We start from the raw sequence: 21648 nt of genomic DNA on the forward strand, positions 1-21648 counted from the left end.
GATATTGCCGATTGCCCCTACTAAATGTCTGAACCAATTTATACTCTTATACACTCTAGAAATAGTATGTATGGACTTTGGAAGGAATGATGCTAAAGCTGAAACTCCAGTACTTTGGCCACCTCATGAGAAGAGTTGACTCATTGGAAAAGATTCTGATGATGGGAGGGATTGGGGGCAGGAGGAGAAGGGGATAACCGAGGATGAGATGGCTGGATGGCATCACGGACTCAATGGACGTGAATCTGAGTGAACTCCGGGGGATGGTGATGAACAGGGAGGCCTGGCGTGCTGTAATTCATGGGGTCGCAAAGAGTCAGACACGACTGAGTGACTGAACTGAACTGAACTGAACTGAACATAAGCAGAAGATATTAAGAAGAGGTGGCAAGAATACACAGGAGAACTATACAAAAAAAGATCTTCATGACCCAGATAATCACAATGGTATGAGCCAGACATGCTGGAATGTGAAGTCAAGTGGACCTTAGGAAGCATCACTATGAACAAGGCTAGTGGAGGTGATGGAATGTCAGTTGAGCTGTTTCAAATCCTAAAAAATGATGCTGTGAAAGTGCTACACTCAATATGCCAACAAATTTGGAAAACTCAGCAGTGGCCACAGGACTGGAAAATGTCAGTTTTCATTCCAGTCCCAAAGAAAGGCCATGCCAAAGGATGCTCAAACTACCGCACAATTGCACTCATCTCACACGCTAGCAAAGTAATGCTCAAAATTCCCTAAGCCAGGCTTCAACAGTATGTGAACTGTGAACTTCCAGATGTTCGAGCTGAATTTAGCAAAGGCAGAGGAACCAGAGATCAAATTTCCAACATTCGTTGGATCATCAAAATAGACAGCTTCAGAAAAATACCTACTTCTGTTTATCAACTATGCCAAAGCCTTTGACTGTGTGGATCACAAGAAACTGTGGAAAATTCTGAGAGAGGTGGGAATACCAGATCACCTGACCTGCCTCTTGAGAAATCTGTATGCAGGTCAGGAAGCAACAGTTAGAACTGGACATGGAACAACAGACCGGTTCCAAGTCAGGAAAGGAGTACATCAAGGCTATATATTGTCACCCTGCTTATTTAACTTCTATGCAGAGTACATCATGAGAAACGCTGGGCTGGATGAAGCACAAACTTGAATCAAGATTGCTGGGAGAAGGATCAATAACCTCAGATATGCAGATGACACCACCCTTATGGCAGAAACCAAAGAAGAACTAAAGAGCCTCTTGATGAAAGTGAAAGAGGAGAGTGAAAAAGTGGCTTACAACTCAACATTCAGAAAACTAAGATCCTAGCATCTGGACCCATCACCTCATGGCAAATAGATGGGGAAGTAGTGGAAACAGTGACCGACTTTATTTTGGGGGGCTCCAAAATCACTGCAGATGGTGACTACAGACATGAAATTAAGACACTTGCTCCTTAGAAGAAAAGCTATGACCAACCTAGACAGCATATCAAAAAGCAAAGACATTACTTTGCCAACAAAGGTCCTTCTAGTCAAAGCTATGGTTTTTCCAGTAGTCATGTATGGATGTGAAAGGGACTATAAAGAAAGGTGAGTGCTGAAGAATTGATGCTTTTGAACTGTGGTGTTGGAGAAGACTTTTAAGAGTCCCTTGGACTGCAAGGAGATCCAATCAGTCAATTCTAAATGTAATCAGTCCTGAATATTCATTGGAAGGACTGATACTGAAGCTGAAGCTCCAATACTTTGGCCACCTGATGCAAGTGTCAGCTCATTGGATAAGACTCTGATAATGGGAAAGATTGAAGGAAGGAGGAGAAAGGGATGACAGAGGATGAGATGGTTGGATGGCATCACCGACTCAATGGACATGAGTATGAGGGGACTCTGGGAGTTAGCTATGGACAGGGAGGCCTGGCATGCTGCAGTCCATGGGATTGCAAAGAGTCGGACACAACTGAGAGACTGCACTGAACTGAACACTCTTTAAATTGGTAATTTTTTCTGCAAATGAAAGTGGAAAAGATAGAGAATGAAAACCAGGGACCATAACTAGGGAGGTAAAAGAGCAGCAAAATCAAGGACAAGTCACTTCACCACCTGCTTCTGGCTGGATCTGCTGAGCCAAATGCACCATGGGAGAGAACTGAAAGAAGGACCTGGTTAACCAACAAATCCCAGTAAGGCAGGACCAGAGAAGCCAGGTTCTCCATGACAGACACATTCTTAGAGGAAAAAGAGAAAGAAAGAAGGAAGGAAGGAAGAGGGCTTCAAGACGGAACATCTAATCTACCTGTCTGGTTTTGTTCAAAGATCTCTGTACCTCATTTCAGGAGATGAACGGACTTTTGGACAAGGCTCTCTTTCAAAAGCAATAGTTACAAAATACTGGAGTTGCAGTGGTTTAATTAACATCCCTCAGAATTCCCAGAAGAAACAAGATCCAGTGGAATAAATAAATTGAATCATTCAGGCAAAACAGGTTAAGGGAACTGATGTGATTAAATGGCTCCTTCTGGCCTTCCCTAGTTATATTAATAAACATCTCATGGAACATCTTAACCCTATGCCTGTCAAACTCTGAAGCAATCCATTGCTTTTTCTCTCCTTGGATTTTCTAGGAGCGGAACAAAAAGATATCTGATCCCAAGATAAAATCCCCAAAGTACCATCACCTGCTGCCAAGAAATTTTCTTTCAGAAAAGTATGAATAAAAATTAAGCTTGTAAAGGAAAAATAAATGCTAGAAACAGGAAAGCTTGCCACTGGTATTTTCTCAAGAGGATCACCTTCAGTGTGTGGAAAACTAGCAAGTTCATTGGCATCCCCTCTCTAGATTCTAATACCAGAGACTGTCGCCTTTTACTCTTTTGAGAAAAGTGTTTTTTAATAATCTGTCTCCCTTACCTCCAAGGTGTATGTGCCAACGAGTTGTCTGTCACAACCTTAGAAATCATATAATTAGGATGTATAGGTCTTATTATTCACAAGAAAGTGAAAGTGAAAGTGAATTTGCTCAGTCATGTCCAACTCTTCGCAACCCCATGGACTGTAGCCTACCAGGTTCCTCTGTCCATGGAGTTTTCAGGCAAGAATACTGGAGTGGGTTGCCATTTCCTTCTCCAATTATTCACAAGACTTCTGTTTTAAAAAATCACCACAAACACTAAATTAGAAAATTTGGAATCATAACTCCTTGGAGAAATGTAAGTTAGGTTCCTGTGAAGCTAACAGGCTAACAGGTATGACCACATCTTCATCAGCAGATGGATATATATTCTGTTTTATGCCTGTTTTTCTGTTTAAAGGTTTTATGAATATATATGATTCATTAACATTGAAGTCATAGCCAACAGCCTAGCTCATGACTGAATGAAGCTTACCTGAAATACTTATTCCCTCCATAAGGCACACTTAAGTGTGCTTAGGGCCTCTGTGCTACACTTCAGCACTATGCTTTTGGGTCACTTTATACAACAAAATCAGCAACAAAAGGCACAAAAATGCAAAAGAATTTTTAAAAAAAAGGCACTTAATATACTGTGAAAAGGACGCTTGTTTACTGTATGAACTGAAACAAGAAGGCTTTGCTCCCCCTCAGCTAGAACACAAGTGTCAAATAACTCAATTCTGCCTTGTCTGTGAATGACGACGAGTGTCACAAGTCTTGATTTGGGGTAACAAGTAAGTGTCAGTGAGTGACCAGATCAGATCTCCCCCACAGGCACAGCTCCCTGCCCTGCCCAGCCCCTCTGGATTGGCCCAGTTTAGTTTGGGCAGAGCCAACAGATGCAGCCCATTTGTGAAGGCATGGAACCAGGCCCTGAAGAGGGGCTGCAGTAGGACACGCAGGTCACCCTCCATCCCCAGCTGTTCATCATAAACTGAGGACACGGGGACAAAGCCTCATAAATAAGTGTGGCTTCAGACCCAGTTTCGTAAATGGTGTTATAGGCTCAAGAGGTGAAAGAGATGGCAGATTAAGGTGTCTAAGTACAATACTTCTTACAGCTTCCCTTCTTATTCTTTATTAAACCCTCATACCACAGCACAAAATAAATAATTCTTTAAAAGGATAAACCAGAATAGGATTGCCAGATTCCACAAATAAAAACACAAGACAGCCAATTAAGTTTGAATTTCAGAGAAACAACAAATGATGTTTTTAATATAAATATGTCCCACATTCATCAGTCAGTCAGTTCAGTTGCTCAGTTGTGTCCAAGTCTTTGTGACCCCATGGACTGCAGCACGCCAGGCCTCCCTGTCCATCACCAACTCTCGGAATTTATTCAAACTCATGTCCACTGAGTAAGTGATGCCATCCAACCATCTTATCCTCTGTCATTCTCTTCTCCTCCCGCCTTCAATCTTTCCCAGCATCAGGGTCTTTTCAAATGAGTCAGCTCTTTGTATCAGGCGGCCAAAGTATCAGAGCTTCAGCTTCAGCATCAGTCCTTCCAATGAGTATTCAGGACTGATTTCCTTTAGGACGGACTTGTTGGATCTCCTTGCAGTCCAAGGGACTCTCAAGAGTCTTCTCCAACACCACAGGTCAAAAGCATCAATTCTTCAGTGCTCAGCTTTCCTTATAGTCCAGCTCTCATATCCATACATGACTATTGGAAAAAACCATAGCCTTGACTAGATGGAATTCATACTAAATGCTTTATGCTTATAGTTAAGGTAAGAATGTCTAGGGTTTCCCAGGTAGCACTAGCAATAAAGTACCTGCCTGTCAATGCAGGAGACACAGAGACGCAGGTTCCATCCCTGGGTCAGGAAGATCCCCTGGTGAAGGGAATGGATACCCACTCCAGCATTCTTGCCTGGAGAATCCCATGGGCAGAGGAGCCTGGCTGGGCTACAGTCCATGGGATTGCAAAGAGCTGGACACAACTAAAGTGACTGAGCACACATGCAAAGATGTCCAGGGCTGTGAGCAGAGAGATGTAAACAGACAAGAAGGGGAGTCAGGAAAGTGGGTGATGCATGGGAGCCAGGAGCAGAGGAGAGGTTTTTCTTCCTGATTCCACAAATGCCCCCTTGAAAGTCATTTAGATTTTGCTGAACTTCAGTTTCTTTATCTTTTACTTGAGGATAATGACTTCTTTCTCAGTAGGCAACTGGGATGACCAAATGAGATAATATATGTAAGTCTCCTGCACAGTTCTTCCCCACCCCACACACACCTCACCAAATAAGAGTCATTGTCATTATTATTATTATTATTTTAATCTGAAGCTAGAGGGAGAACCAGCATTTCTGTGACCATCAAAATCTTTGGCTATTTTATTTGGATTTGGGTTTGGTTTTGGTTTTGGTTTTGGTTTTGTTCCCAGAGCTGTTGGGGCTTGAGAAATATCATCCTAGGAAGATATTCAGAATTGCCATTTTTTTTTCAACATAAGAGAAAAGAGTTTGCTTCTCTTCTAACTTCCTCACCATGAACAGTAAAAATGTCAATTACACAACTGCTTGTACTACATCTCATCTAACATCTGGATGTTTGGCAACTTTGAGATGCCAGTTTTTCAAACTTCAAAGTGGATGCCTGTTGATTTTGTATTATGACTGTGAAACTCCATTTATTTTATACCTTTATTAGCATTCCTGAAGTGACTTTCCACACATATGATTTATTTCTTGCTTACTCACTGTTCAGGATCAAGCAACAAAGGGTTTGAATGATGAAGAACTAATGAAGAATCATGGCAGCTTACTCCACAAATTTTCTCAAACAAAACCATTCCTTTGTGTTGATTTTCTTATTTAATTTTCAGAAATTGAGAATTCAGCAGTAGTAGCAAAGGTCTTAAGCAATAACAGTGGAATTCATGGATTCAGTCATTCACCAAATATTTGTACATTGTGTGACTACAATGGCTCACTCACTGTTATAGGCATGGGAGACACAATAATGAATGAAAAATAGGTAAAAACCCCTGCTCTCTTGGAACTCACTGTCAAGGAAGATGGACAACAGATAGAATAATAAATATAATGATTGATCTTGGTTGATCACAAGGTTGACACATCCTCTATCAGAAACGTAGCTTGGAGCACAGGAGATAAATGGAACAGGCTAATATCATGGACACTAGGTCCATCCACAGGTGTCCCCACCACCAGATTAGTATAGACTACAAATGGTGCCTTGAAATAGGCAGAGGTCAACATAAGCAGCAGAACTGGGGGAACTGATGTGGGCTAACAGAGGAGGCCAATAGGCAGGGTAGAGGCAGGGCTAGGAGGGGTGGCAATAGCTGTGAGCAGGCAGACTAGGGTCATGCTCACAGAATCTCTACAGCTACCACAGCTAGGCCAGAGGAGAGCTGCGATCCTGTGTTAGAGGAGCCACGGTGGAGGAGAGGTCCACCAAGACAGAGCCCAGGCTCTGCAGTGAACCAGGGGACTGGCAGCCTGACCATAGGAGGCAGGCATTCATTCTTTCTATCAGTATTCATTAAGCACTCACTATGTGTCATGTCTTATTTCCAGTACTGGCAATACAGCAGTGAATAAGACAGACAAATCTTCCTTATGGAGCTGCATGCAGAGTAAACAATAAATATTATACCTGCCCTGCAAATAGGCTCATGAGTACCATTTTTCTAGATTCCATATATTTGCATTAATATATGATATTTGTTTTTCTCTTTCTGACTTATTTCACTCTGTATAACAGGCTCTAGGTTCATTGGCATCTCTACAGCTGATTCACATTCACCTCAGACAGGGGAGGTGACTTGGGAGCAGACTTGAGGACACAGCTGGGGAAGGAGAGGATGGGAAGAACTGAGAAAGCATTGACATATATACACTCCCATGTGTAAAATAGATAGCTAATGGGAAGCTGGCAATACCAAAGAATGTTCAAACTACCGCACAATTGCACTCATTTCACATGCTAGCAAACTAATGCCCAAAATCCTCCAAGCTAGACATCAACACTACACGAACCGAGATCTTCCGGACATAAAAGCTGGATTTAGAAAAGGCAGAGGAATTAGAGATCAAATTGTTAACATCCATTGGATCATAGAAAAAGTAAGAGACTTCCAGAAACACATCTACTTCTGCTTCATTGATTATGCTAAAACCTTTGACGGTGTGGATCACAACAAACTGAAAATTCTGAAAGAGATGGGAATAACAGACCACCTTACCCACCTCCTGAGAAACCTGTATGCAGGTCAAGAAGCAACAGTTAGAACCCAGACAAGGAACAATGAACTGGTTCAAAATTGGGAAAGGAGTACTTCAAGGCTGTATATTGTCACCCTGCTTATTTAACTTATATGCAGAGTACGTCATGAGAAATGCTGGGCTGAATGAAGCACAAACTGGAATCAAGATTGCCAGGAGAAATATCATAACCTCAGATATGCAGATGACACCACCCTTATGGCAGAAAGTGAAGAGGAATAAAGAGCCTCTTGATGAAGGTAAGAGGAGAGTCAAAAAGCTGGCTTAAAACTCAACATCAAAAAATGAAATCATGACATCCTGTCTGATCACTTCATGGCAAATAGATGGGGAAACAATGACAGACTTTATTTTCTTGGGCTCCAAAATCACTGTAGATGATGACTTCAGCCATGAAATTAAAAGACACTTGCTCCTTGGAATGACTTCCCTGGTGGCTCAGACTGTAAAGTGTCTGCCTACAATGCAGGAGACCCGGGTTCAATCCCTGGGTCGGGAAGATCTCCTGGAGAAGGAAATGGCAACCCACTCCAGCATTCTTGCCTGGAAAATCCCATGGATGGAGGAGCCTGGTTGGCTACTGTCCATGGGGTCGCAAAGAGTCGGACACGACTGAGTGACTTCACTTCACTTGCTCCTCGGAAGAAAAGCTATGACAAACCTAGACAACATATTAAAAAGCAGAGACATTGCTTTGTTGACAAAGGTCCATCTAGTCAAAGCTATGGTTTTTCCAGTAGTCATGTATGGATGTGAGAGCTGGACTATAAAGAAAGCTGAGTGCCAAAGAATTGATTGTTTTGAACTGTGTTGCTGGAGAAGAATCTTGAGAGTCCCTTGGACTGCAAGGAGATCCAACCAGTCAATCCTAAAGGAAATCAATCCTGAATATTCATTGGAAGGACTGATGCTGAAGCTGAAGCTCCAATACTTTGGCCCCCTGATCCAAAAAGCTGACTCATTGGAAAAGGCCCTGATGCTGGGAAAGACTGAAGGCAGGAGGAGATGGGATGACAGAGGACGAGATAGTTGGATGACATCACACTATTTGATGGACATGAATTTGAGGAAGCTCCGGGAGTTGGTGATGGACAGGGCAGCCTGAAGTGCTATAGTGCATGGGGTCACAAATAGTCAGACATGACTGAGTGACTGAACTGAAGACCCATTTAATTGTTCTTGGGTGGAGTGGTTTTATTAAGCCCTGCAGGTGATTCTAATGTGTAACCAGAGCTAAGAATCACTGGTGGGTCCGTGCACCACAAAAAAGCAGGTGGTCACTCATCCATTCATCACCTTTTCTCAATATTTATTATGGCGCTAGGAGCCACACTACCTAGCGCATAGCAAGGATGTGGGAGATGATACATTTTGCTGGTATAAACAACAAGGCGGGTAGAAGGTCTTTACCCTAGAGAGTGACCCAATCATATCTGTTCTTTGGAAACTAACAGTGGTAAATAAAATAATTGTGGCTAGGAGGAGAACCTGGCAGAGGGGAGAAGGATTAGAGCAATAGTTCTCACTCTTGTGCACATATCAGAATCATCTGCAGGATTCCTTGAGCCAGTGTCTCCCAGAATTTCTGATTTAGGAGGTCTGGAGAGAGGCCTGAGAATCTGCATTTCTGACACCAGTCCCCAGGTGATGCTGTTGGTTTGAAGACCATACTTGGAGACTCAACAGTGAGTTAGCCTTGGCTGTGGTGTACGGTCAGGTGAAAGGCAAGGAAGCCCTAACTCAGATGAGAGAAATGGAGAGAAGAGAATAAGCTGAGAATTTGTATGTATGTCAATTCAATAAGAACCTTGCAATTGATTCCCTGAAGAGAGGGCTGAGGGAGAGGGCAAAGGAGGATGTCTACAAGGATGCTGAGGACAATATGTGGGAAGCAATCTCTTTTAGAAGGCACTTGTTTTAGTGCTCTGCTAAAAGCAAAGGGTTTTCTTCTGTTTTCTCTTTACAGATATTTTTTTTATTTCCCCCCCTACTGAATAGTACAATAAATTCCACTGCCTTATTTGTTTTATCATATAAAAGAATGCTTGCCAATATCTATTAAGCTAATATTAAGCTTGGTTCCAGAACATCTTGTAGTGGTTATTTCTAGCATGTTCTGGAATCTGTACTTAGGGTACTCAGTTCCTTAACCAACCCTCATTAGAAACTGAATTGCTAGTGCACGGGCTTATCAAGGTTATTACGCCCACAGTATTATTAATTTATAGCAGATGCAGGCCAGGGGAGCCCATCCTCTGATAGTGCATTTATTTCAGTAATTTACAAACTGAAAGGCTGATGATAGAGCAATAAACACTGTGAAAAATGTTTCTATTTTTGACTGATTTTTCTGATAGATGAAACAATAAAAATGGTTTAAAATGTTTTCCTTGTGAAAGGATATGACATTGAAAAACCCTTGCCTGTAATTTTCAAAGCTAGAGTAGTACTGAGGAGCTGTTTACTAGATTTAATAATCTATAATTTGGAGAAATGATAGAGATGAGATATCCTTTTTATTATCTGGCTAGAGATAGAGCATGATGTTCAGCCCCTCTGCATCACACCACCTATTCATAAAATGCACACTCTCCTTCCTGACCTCAGGCTTCCCAAGTATCTTGGCAGTGGCTTCGGAATCTGCATTTAAAATCAGACCAAAGGTGTTTTGTTTTTTTTTTTTAAATAACTGGAAGGGAATATATGTAGGGTGTAAAGGGGAGGCAATCTAATTTTATAAGTTAGAGCGAAGAAGCATCACAATAATGGGGGTTTTCACATGTTTATTTCTCTGTGATTAGTATACACAATCCGGGCTTCCCAGGTGGAGCTAGTGGTACAGAGCCCGCCGGCCGGTGCAGGAGACAGAAGAACTGCAGGTTCAGTCCTTAAGTCAGGAAGATCCCCTGGAAGAGGGCATGGCAACCCACTGCAGTATTATTACCTGGAGAATCCCATGGACAGAGGAGCCTGGAGCACTACAGTCCACAGGGTTGAAAAGAGTTGGACATGACTGAAGTGACTTAGCACACAGGCAGTATACATAATCATCAATTTCACAACAGAAAACAGAGGTTCCCCCAGCCCAGTACTGGCAGCTTGTCAATAATGTGTAAAAGGAAGCTCCAACTAGAACTCAGGTCTGCTCTCTCTTCAGGCAGTGCTATTTTTACCAACAATGACAATCTCACCTAGTTATTTGCTTCTGTGACTATCACCATACCAAAGCTTTTATGGTCACCATATTTTTCTTGCCAGAAAATTATATATACATTTGTTACCTAAAAATACAAGTGAAACCGATTTGAATTGGGATCACAAAACCCTTATGGCTTCTATACATACTGTTGGGCCACTTATGTGCACCTTACCCAGATGCATTCTATTTTTTCCTAATGCTGGTGGTGAAAGCTTAATGGTAACTTCTTCTTTTTTTTTTTTTACTTTTTGTTCCGCTTTATTGAGGTATATTTCACTTATGATAAACAACACATATTTGAAATATGCGATTTGATGACTGGTGGCATATATGTACATTCATGAAACCATTATCATTATCAAGAACATATCTATTAGCACAAACATTTCCTTGTATTCCTTTATAATTTCTCCCTTCTCTCCCCACCCACTCCTGGCTTAGAAGCCACTGAGCTACCTTCTGTCTTGACAGATTTGCTCGTTTTTTCTAGAGTTTCAAATAAAAGGGATAATAGACACACATTTTTTTTTTCCTGCTGGTTCTTTAATTCAGAAACTTTGAGATTCATTCATGTTATGCCATGTATTAATAGCTCTTTCCTTTTTACTGGCGAGTAGTAGTCCATTGAATAGATATACCACAACATGTGTTCTAAGTCGCTTCAGTTGTGTCCGACTCTTTGACCCCCTGTGGACTATAGCCTGCCTGGCTCCTATGTCCACGGGATTCTCCAGGCAAGAATACTGGAGTGGGTTGCCATTTCCTTCTTCAGGGGATCTTTCCAGAGATCAAACCTCTATCTCTTACTTTCTTACGGCTCTTACTTTGGCAGGCAGGTTCTTTACCACTAGCACCACCTGGGAAGCCACAACATATCTGTGCATATAAAATAGATGTTTATCCATTTCTCTTATTGATGGGTATTGGGATTGTCTCCAGTTTCCAGCTGTTACAAATATACCTGCTATAAACATCTACACACAAGTCTTATGTGTACACGCTTTCAATTATCTTGGGTAAATACCTAAGGATGAAATGACTGGATCCTATAGTAAGTGTGGACATTTAAAATTTTAAGAATCAGCCAAAAAGTGTTTTTCAAAATGGCTTTTACTCATTTTATATTTCCACCAGCAGTGTTTTGAGTCCCAGTTACTCCATATCCTCCTCAGTGCTGAATGTGATCAATCTTTCTAATTTTCGTCATTCTAATATGTGCTTATGATATCTCCCTATGTTTTAAATATGCATTTTCTAACAACCAGAACTTAAGACTAGCAAGTGTTACTCTGCTCTTCAAAGAGAAGTAACAAATGGAATATGAAAATGAGTTCTTTTTTTTAATTTATTTATTTTAATTGGAGGCACAGATGTATAGAACAGTCTTTTGGACTCTCTGGGAGAGGGAGAGGGTGGGATGATTTGGGAGAATGGCATTGAAACATGTATAATATCATATAAGAAACGAATCACCAGTCTAGGTTTGATGCAGGATACAGGAATATGAAAATGAGAAGACAGGAAAGTTAATACTAGTCCTGTCAAAATTCCAGAAAAATTAATCAATCAAGTGATTAATAAATATTTAGAAAAAAGTTAGCAGTATCATGAGCTGCTGACCTAGGACTCCTACTGACAGTTCACACTGACAGAGCAAAGATTATTAATATTTAGATCAGATATTATTAGATCAGCAAATAAGAGACAATGTAGGCTACAAATACTATACACAGTCATCAGAACTTGATGGTTATTTCCCTGATGAGAAATACTTGTGTGCTACTAGGCTTCCAAACCCTTAGCACCTCTGTGTCCTCCTTGGTTTCCAGTCTCGTGTGTCTTTTCACTCTCCTGCTGCAGTAAAGTCTCTTCATTTGCTGTTGGGTTAAATCCAGGTCCTCCAACAGCCTCATGTTTGATGACACTAATTTGTTTCAGTGTGTACTTTTCCATTCACAATGGCCCTCTTCCAATCTTCTGCATGTTTTTCCATTTTATCTAGCTGTCAACTCAGGATATTTTACGAAAAATCACTTGTACATTGCTTGCCCATAAATTTTTATAATTTTCTAACTGGATAAACACAATGGCCTATTTTATATGCTTATTCATTACATTATCTATTGAATATCCAGTTTGGGAGGAATCTTATTATCCTAGTCCAAAGGTCTATATCTGTCAATATATAATGATTGACTTGATCTTTTTAATGCTATGGATATTAAATTAGACTCAATTGTCACCTTATTTTCAGTTATACTTTGACCTTTCATTGCTAAAGCAGTTTTGCATTTAAACAGGCTTTAATCTATGTAGAATCTCTTATTATTAAATTGGAATAGCTTCCCAAACCTGCTGCAATTGTCAGTGGGGTGCAATTTAAAGGGAGTTTTCCTAAATGGGAAGGAAAAAATAATCTCTTCATTGATAAGGAGTATTGTGATATTTTCCCCAAAAATGTTCCCAAGATTATTACAGAAATCAAAGAACACTATGTCTTGCTGCATATATCTGATATATGAAGGAGAAAATAAGATTTTAGCAAAGTCAAAATGATTAAATTTTTACCTTCTAAGCTAAGAAGAAAAACTAGAAAGATTCCTCACTACTTTCTTTTTGCTAAATCAGGAAACTGTCAACAAGATGGCCCCCTTTCATAACAGAGCTAGCTAGTAAAGAATGTGTGAAGTCACTGTGGCAAAGATTATTTTAAAAGGAATCTCTGAGTAGATAATAAAGCCCTTATACACGTATAGAAATTAGACTACCTTGGGAGACTATCTGTGCAGCTGGAAATATAAGAAAACTATGTTTTTTATATCTTCAGTTCAGTTCAGTTCAGTCGCTCAGTTGGGTCCGACTCTTTGTGACCCCATGAATCACAGCACTCCAGGCCTCCCTGTCCATCACCATCTCCCGGAGTTCACTCAGACTCATGTCCATTGAGTCAGTGATGCCATCCAGCCATCTCATCCTCTGTCGTCCCCTTCTCCTCCTGCCCCCAATCCCTTCCAGCATCAGAGTCTTTTCAATGAGTCAACTCTTCGCATGAGGTGGCCAAAGTACCGGAGTTTCAGCTTTAGCAACACTCCTTCCAAAGAAATCCCAGTACTGATCTCCTTTAGGATGGACTGGTTGGATCTCCTTGCAGTCCAAGGAACTCTCAAGAGTCTTCTCCAGCACCACATGAAGATTATTTCCCTCAGGTTATTAATACATTGCAAAAATATTCCACGTGTATTTAAGCAAATTTACAGCATCTGAAAAGCAAGATCACATCCAAATAAATCTACAAGTATTCCAATTGTCTATTCCTAGCCTGGGAGGCAGTAAGTTCTGGGAAATTTTGTTTATTAAGACTCTTTATTTGAAGTAGTAGAGTTTAGGGCAGCTTTTCTCAAAATACAGTTTTAGTATCATGATAAGCTGAAGAACTTGTTAAATAAACTCTTCGGTTGACTCCAGACCTCCTGAATCTCTGCGGTTGGAGTCTAGGAATTGGCATTTTTACTAATCATCCAGGTAATTCATGGGCTCACTGGCTTTTTGAAAACCACTGCTTTTAAGAAAATGTATTCTCTACATCTGCATCTCCATTCCTTCCCTGCAAATAGGTTCATCAATATCATTTTTCTAGATTCCATATACATGTGTTAATACACTATATTTGGTTTTCCCTTTTTGACTTACTTCACTCTGTACAACAGGCTCCAACTCTGTGCGACCCTACTGACAGTAGTTTGCCAAGGTCCTCTGTCCATGGAATTCTCCAGGCAAGAGAATTCTCCATCCATCTCACTAGAACTGACGCAAATTCATTCTTTGGGAGAGAGTGGGACGAATGGACAAAGTAGCATAGTTGCTGAGAAGTTGCTATGTAGCTCAGGGAGATCAGTCTGGTGCTCTGTGATGACCTGGAGGGCAGAGGGGAAGGAGGCTCAGAAGAAGAGAATATACGTATAAGTATGGTTGATTCGTGTTGTTATATGTCAGAAACCAACACAATATTGTAAAAATTAAAAACTGAAACATTTAAAAAAGTTTTTAAAATGCAAAAAAGAAAAAGAGAAAATGTATGTGCTATCATATGGGATAATTACAGATACAAGAGTAAACAATTTTTTATAAATTTTGGAGTCAAGTTGTAGATTGTAAAGAATGCTTATCTGTTACCTTAAATCTATTTATGCCTGAAAAATTTCCTGGAGATGATTAGAGAGTTTATGGAGCTGACTTCCATCATGCACCATATGTAACCCACCATATTCAATTTCATGTGTGTGAACATTTACACCATGATTTGTGCTTTGTGTGCATGTGCGTGTGTGCTCAATTGCTCTGTGGTGTCCAGCTCTTTGCAACCCCATGGACTATAGCCCACAAGGCTCCATGGGATTCTCCAGGCAAGAATACTGGAGTGGGTTGCCATTTCCTCCTCCAGAGGATTGTTCTGACCTAGGGATTGAACCCATGTCTCCTGAGTCTCCTGCTTTGGCAGGCAGATTCTTTACCACTGAGCCACCTGGGAAAACTTAGGGCTAATTCATCTTAAATTATCCCAGAAAACTTTCAGCAAAAATTATGGTAAGCACTCAGTAAATATTACTTAACAAGGAAATAAATTAATGAATAAATGCCTATATCATCTTTTTCACCCCTTTCTGCCCTTAAAACTTTCTATATATCTTATCACAGTAATTAATATTTTCACTCATCCAGATTCCAAGTTAAAAGCTGGAGCCACCTTCCCATTTATATGCCATGTTGAGTCGCTTCAGTCATGTCTGACTCTGTGCAACCCTATGGATTGTAGCTCGCCAAGCCCCTCTGTCCCTGGGATTCTCCAGGCAAGAATACTGGAGTAGGTTGCCATTCTTTTTCTTCAGGGATCTTCCCAACCTAGGGATCATACCCACCTCTCTTACGTCTCCTGTATTGGCAGGTGGGTTCTTTAACAATAGCGCCACCTGGGAAGCCCCCCATTTATATGATTGGTCACCAAATCCCTTCATGCTTGTGCCATCTAGAATTTTCTCACTTCCTTGGTATCTCCAAGCTTGGGTTATATGAGGTGGTATATGTTAGTTTCTCAGTCATTTCTGACTGACTCCACGGACTATAGCTTGCCAGGTTTCTCCATCCATGAGCTTTTCCGGACAAGAATATTGGAGTGGGTTGCCATTTCCTTCTCCATGGGATATTCTCGACCCAGGGATTGAACCCAGCCTCCTGCATTGCAGGCAGATTCTTTACTGTCTGAGCTTCCAGGAAAGTCCAATATATGTTAGTAAAAGGAATTATAAATTAAAAGATATAAGGATAAAGAGCATATATGCACCTAAGCATATAGCCTATAAATATTTAAAACATTGTTATGCAGAATTAAAATCAATAGCCATAGATTTTAGCACAATCCTTTTAGAAATTTTAAATCATGTAAAAACAAAGGACTATAGGAGATTTAAATATCACAACTGATGAACCTAAACCAATAGATGTATAGAAATTTATACCAAACAGATGACCATTGCTACATTTTTTACACCAGAGATAAGTGAATATGGAATATCCATAAAACTATGTATTAAACTTCAAAAATGGTGTCATCATACAGACTATATCCTCTGTTCATCATAGAGTGAAATTAGAATCCAGCAACAGAGGATTTTTTAATCTCATATGCCTGGTAGTGAAGTAACATAGTATTAACTAACCCTTGGGTTGTAAAGAATACCATAAAGGAAATTACAAAATACTCAGAACTGAGCCACAAGGAAGTATGCCAAAATTTTGGAATACAGTTAAACAAGTACTTAAATGGAAATTTCTAGTTTGTAATACATTTGCCAACAAAAAAGAAAAATTGAAAACAAGTGCACAGCTCTCAACTCAAGAATCTGGAAAAAGGAGCAAGGAGCACACACCCAAAGGAACAAAATAAGGAAACATTACGACTAAAAGGAGAAATCAGTGAAAGATAAAACAGAACAGTAGAGATTAACTGTGCCTGAAACTAGCTATATGAAAAAATGTGTAATATAAATAAACCGTTAATAAGAGTGGAAATGTAGAGGTGAGGCATGGAGAGCAAGAGAGAGCGTGCTAGTACAGAGATAAAGAAAGAATGAAAAGTAATAACTCTGAATAATGTATATCATAGCCTCTAACTTTTATACTATATATAGTATATGTATTACATTTCTATCATATATTGTACTTATATATGGTAATGGAACTAGTATATAGAAATATATACAGTATCATATATGATACAATGTATTTTTACATTCATGTGAAATATCCATCACATATATATCACATGTGTACACATTATATGTAATATTTTGTATAGTGTTGTGTATGTCATATACTAGTCTCTAATTCATGAATTTATATAATACATATTGCAAAAGTATAAAAATAGCAAAGTATTGCATTATGAAAAAGAGAATAATACTTGCAACAGAAATTAAGGGAATAGTAATCATACAGTAACTAATTTGATAATATAGACAAAAAGGGAAATATATAAAAATTAATTCAAAAACTAAAAACTGGAATAAATAGTCATTTTAAAAGTGAAATGGAACTGAATCACTTTACTGTATGTCTGAAACTAATACAACATTGTAAATCAACTATACTTAAATCAAAATAGAAATAGTGAAACAGTATTAAAATCCTTCATGCAACAAAAGCTTCAATCACAGGTAATTCTATAGCTGCAAAGTTTTATCACATATTCAAAGAACATATGCTTATTTTATATCATTGTAAAATTTAGGGGAAAAGGAAACACTACTTTACTCATTCTATGGAATTACTAAAACTTGATTCTCAGGTAAGAACAAGATAGAGAAAGAAAATTATAAAACAATTCAGGAACATTGGTATGAGATGCCAAATAAAAATATATGCTAAGCAAACCTAAGCATATTAAAAATACTACATTATGATTAAGTAGGGTTATTCCAGAAACAGGTTGATTCAGCATTAGAAATATATCAATGTAATTCATAATATTAATGAACTAAAGAATAAAAAAGTCATATGATTATCTCAACTGAAGCAGAAAAATGACTTGGATGAAATTTAATTACTTCATAATTTTAGAACACTACTCAGAAAACTAAGAATAAAAGGAAATTTCTTCAAGTTATTGAAGACCATGTATCAAAAATTTAAGCAAACATCATTCTTGCAGAAGAATTTTAAAACTTTCCACTAAGATCAGGAAAAAAAAAAAAAAACACAAGGATTCTTACTATTACCATTTATATGTTTCAAAGTCCTGGTTAGTTAGCTTTGAGACACTGAAAAAGCTCAGAGATATAAAGACTATAAATAAAATCTAAAATCTCATTATATGCAGATAATGTCATCATATAGCCAGGAAATCTAACAGAATCAACAAATAAGAGTAGTAATGTAAGAAGTAAGCTTTATTGTCAGATCAATTTACAAAACTCAGTAGATGATTAATTGGAAAATATTATACTATTTACAAGGGCAGTGTCACCCAACAGATTTCTCTGAAATTCCCTGGTGTCTAAGACAGTAAAGAATCTGCCCAGAGTACCGGAGACCTAGGTTCAATCCCTGGGTGAGGAAGATCCCCAGAAGAAGAAATGGCTACCCACTCCGGTATTCTTGCCTGGAAAATCCCCAATAACAGAGGAGCCTGGCAGACTACAGTCCATGGGGTGCCAAAGAGTCAGACATGACTGAGTGACTAACACTAACAGAATACACAGGATGTTTACAGAAAAAGTTCAAAAATTAATTATTCAGTTCAGTTCAGTTCAGTTCAGTTGCTCAGTTGTGTCCAACTCTTTGCCACCCCACGAATGGCCGCACGCCAGGCCTCCCTATCCATTACCAATCCCCGGAGTTCACTCAAACTCACGTCCATCGAGTCGGTGATGCCATCCAGCCATCTCATCCTCTGTCATCCCCTTCTCCTCCTGCCCCCAATCCCTCCCAGCATCAGAGTCTTCTCCAATGAGTCAACTCTTCACATGAGGTGGCCAAAGTACTGAAGTTTCAGCTTTAGCATCATTCCTTCCAAAGAACACCGAGGACTGATCTCCTTTAGAATGGACTGATTGGATCTCCTTGCAGTCCAAGGGACTCTCAAGAGTCTTCTCCAACACCACAGTTCAAAAGCATCAATTCTTCGGTACTCAGCTTTCTTCACAGTCCAACTCTCACATCCATACATGACCACTCGAAAAACCATAGCCTTGACTAGATGGACCTTTGTTGGCAAAGTAATGTCTCTGCTTTTGAATATGCTATCTAAGTTGGTCATAACTTTCCTTCCAAGGAGTAAGCGTCTTTTAATTTCATGGCTACAATCACCATGCTGTGATTTTGGAGCCCCCAAAAATAAAGTCTGACACTGTTTTTATTGTTTCCCCATCTATTTCCCATGAAGTGATGGGACCAGATGCCATGATCTTCGTTTTCTGAATGTTGAGCTTTAAGCCAACTGTTTCACTCTCCTCTTTCACTTTCATCAAGAGGCTTTTTAGTTCCTCTTCACTTTCTGCCATAAGTCATCTGCATATCTGAGGTTATTTATATTTCTTCCAGCAGTCTTGATTCCAGCTTGTGCTTCTTCCAGCCCAGCATTTCTCATGATGTACTCTGCATAGAAGTTAAATAAGCAAGGTGACAATATACAACCTTGACGCACTCCTTTTCCTATTTGGAACCAGTCTGTTGTTCCATGTCCAGTTCTAACTGTTGCTTCCTGACCTGCATATAGGTTTCTCAAGAGGCAGGTCAGGTGGTCTGGTATTCCCATCTCTTGCAGAATTTTCCAATTTATTGTGATCCACACAGTCAAAGGCTTTGGCATAGTCAATAAAGCAGAAATAGATGTTTTTCTGGAACTCTCTTGCTTTTTCCATGATCCAGCGGATGTTGGCAATTTGATCTCTGGTTCCTCTGCCTTTTCTAAAACCAGCTTGAACATCAGGAAGTTCACAGTTCATGTATTGCTGAAGCCTGGCTTGGAGAATTTTGAGCACTACTTTACTAGTGTGTGAGATGAGTGCAATTGTGTGGTAGTGTGAGCATTCTTTGGCATTGCCTTTCTTTGGGATTGGAATGAAAACGGACCTTTTCCAGTCCTGTGGCCACAGTGCTGAGTTTTCCAAATTTGCTGGCATATTGAGTGCAGCATTTTCACAGCATCATCCTCCAGGATTTGAAATAGCTCAACTGGAATTCCATCACCCCCGCTGGCTTTGTTCATAGTGATGCTTTCTAAGGCCCACGTGACTTCACATTCCAGGATCTCTGGCTCTAGGTGAGTGATAACACCATTGCAGTTATCTTGGTCATGAAGATCTTTTTGTACAGTTCTTCTGTGTATTCTTGCCACCTCTTCTTAATATCTTCTGCGGCTGTTAGGTCCATACGATTTCTGTCCTTTATCGAGCCCATCTTTGCATGAAATGTTCCCTTGGTACCTCAAATTTTCTTGAAGAGATCTCTAGTCTTTCCCATTCTGTTGTTTTCCTCTACTTCTTTGCATTGATCGCTGAGGAAGGCTTTCTTGTCTCTCCTTGCTATTATTCTTTGGAACTCTGCATTCACATGCTTATATCTTTCCTTTTCTTCTTTGCTTTCAGAAGATATAAATGAATGAAACAAAAATACCTTGTTCTGGAGGATTAATGTGTTATAGTAAAGATGTCAGTTTTCCCCAAAATTAATTTCTAAATTTTATGCAATTCCCATCTAAATAGGGAATTTGGTGGCAACTTGACTTTCTAAAATTTAAGAGGGAACAGCACAACTTTTTAATAGTTAAGTCAACTGTGAAAAGAAAGGGCAAAGAAAGGAGGTTCAGGTTATTAGAAGACAGATCATCCTGCAAAATGAGGGTGATGAGAAGCAGGATGCTAAAAGCACAAGGATAGACAAACAGTGGAACAGGAATAGAACACAGGAATAGATCCACGGAGAACTGGTAGCTGATAATGGAGGCCAATGGATCTATAGGAAAAAGATAAATAGTTAAATAAATGTTAGAAAAACTGGCTGATGATATGAAGAAAAATAAAACTGTATTGGGGGAGGGGGGAGCTGAAATGGGGCTTGGCTGTTAGTCACTCAGTTGTGCCTGATGCTTTGTGACCCCATGGACTATAATAGTCCTCCAGGCTCTTCTGTCCATGGAATTCCCCAGCAAGAGTACTGGAATGTGTTGCCATTTCCTTCTCCAGGGGATCTTTTTGACTCAGGGATCTTCTTGACCCAGGGATCAAACCTGTGTCTCCTGCATTGCAGGCAGATTCTCTGTCATCTGAGCCAGCAGGGAAATGGGGGAGGAGCGTCCAAAGTCTCAAACTTTGAATTATAAAATAAGTACCTCGTGAGGATGTAATGTACAGCATGGTGACTACAGCTTAATATTACATTGTATTTGAAAGTTCGAAGTGAGTAGAATTTTAAAGTTCTCATCAGAGATTACTCTGGTGGCCCAGTAATTGATAATACACCTTCTGATAGAGGGGACAGTTTCGACTCCCTCACTGGGAAACTAAGGTCCCTTGTGCCATGGGCCAAATAGAGAGCTTGTGCTCTGCAGCTAGAGAAGACCCCCTCACACCACCACTAGAGAAACCCCATAAAGAGCAAGAAAGACCCAGCACAGTCAAAATTAAAATAAATTAAATTAAATTTAAAAGTTCTCATCACAAGAAAAAAAAAAAATGTGTTCTACTATGTGTGATGACCCAAGTTAACTAGAGTTATTTTGATGATCATCTTGCAATATACATATACAAATATCAAATCATTGTGCTGTATACCTGAAACTAATATAATATGGTATGAAAATTTTACCTCAATTTTTAAATTTCAAAAAAAAATTGTATCTCTTTCTTGTACAATGAACATAGTTTGATTCCAATCATTCATGGAAGGATGAAACTATAAGCAAAAAATAAAATATAGAATGCTTTATGTGACCCAATAGTGTAGAAAGTCTTACGAAAGAAAACTCCAAAATCAGAAGTCATGAGGCAAAAAAAAAAAAAAAAAAAGGTGTTTGGATTCAACTATAGCCAAACTAACTGTTGAAAGATGTTCAGTCCTAAGTCAAAAGCACTTGAAAATGTCACTTTTATACTGCATATTCATAATAAATGAGTCATTAAATAATGCCTAAGAAGTACCACCATGGGGTTAAGAACAATGTGTATTGCTCTTTTTCATAGCTTGGGGACCCTGCCCACTG

Source organism: Capricornis sumatraensis, chromosome 16 (genome assembly GCF_032405125.1).
Source record: "Capricornis sumatraensis isolate serow.1 chromosome 16, serow.2, whole genome shotgun sequence".
NCBI classification, from domain to species: Eukaryota; Metazoa; Chordata; class Mammalia; order Artiodactyla; family Bovidae; genus Capricornis; species Capricornis sumatraensis.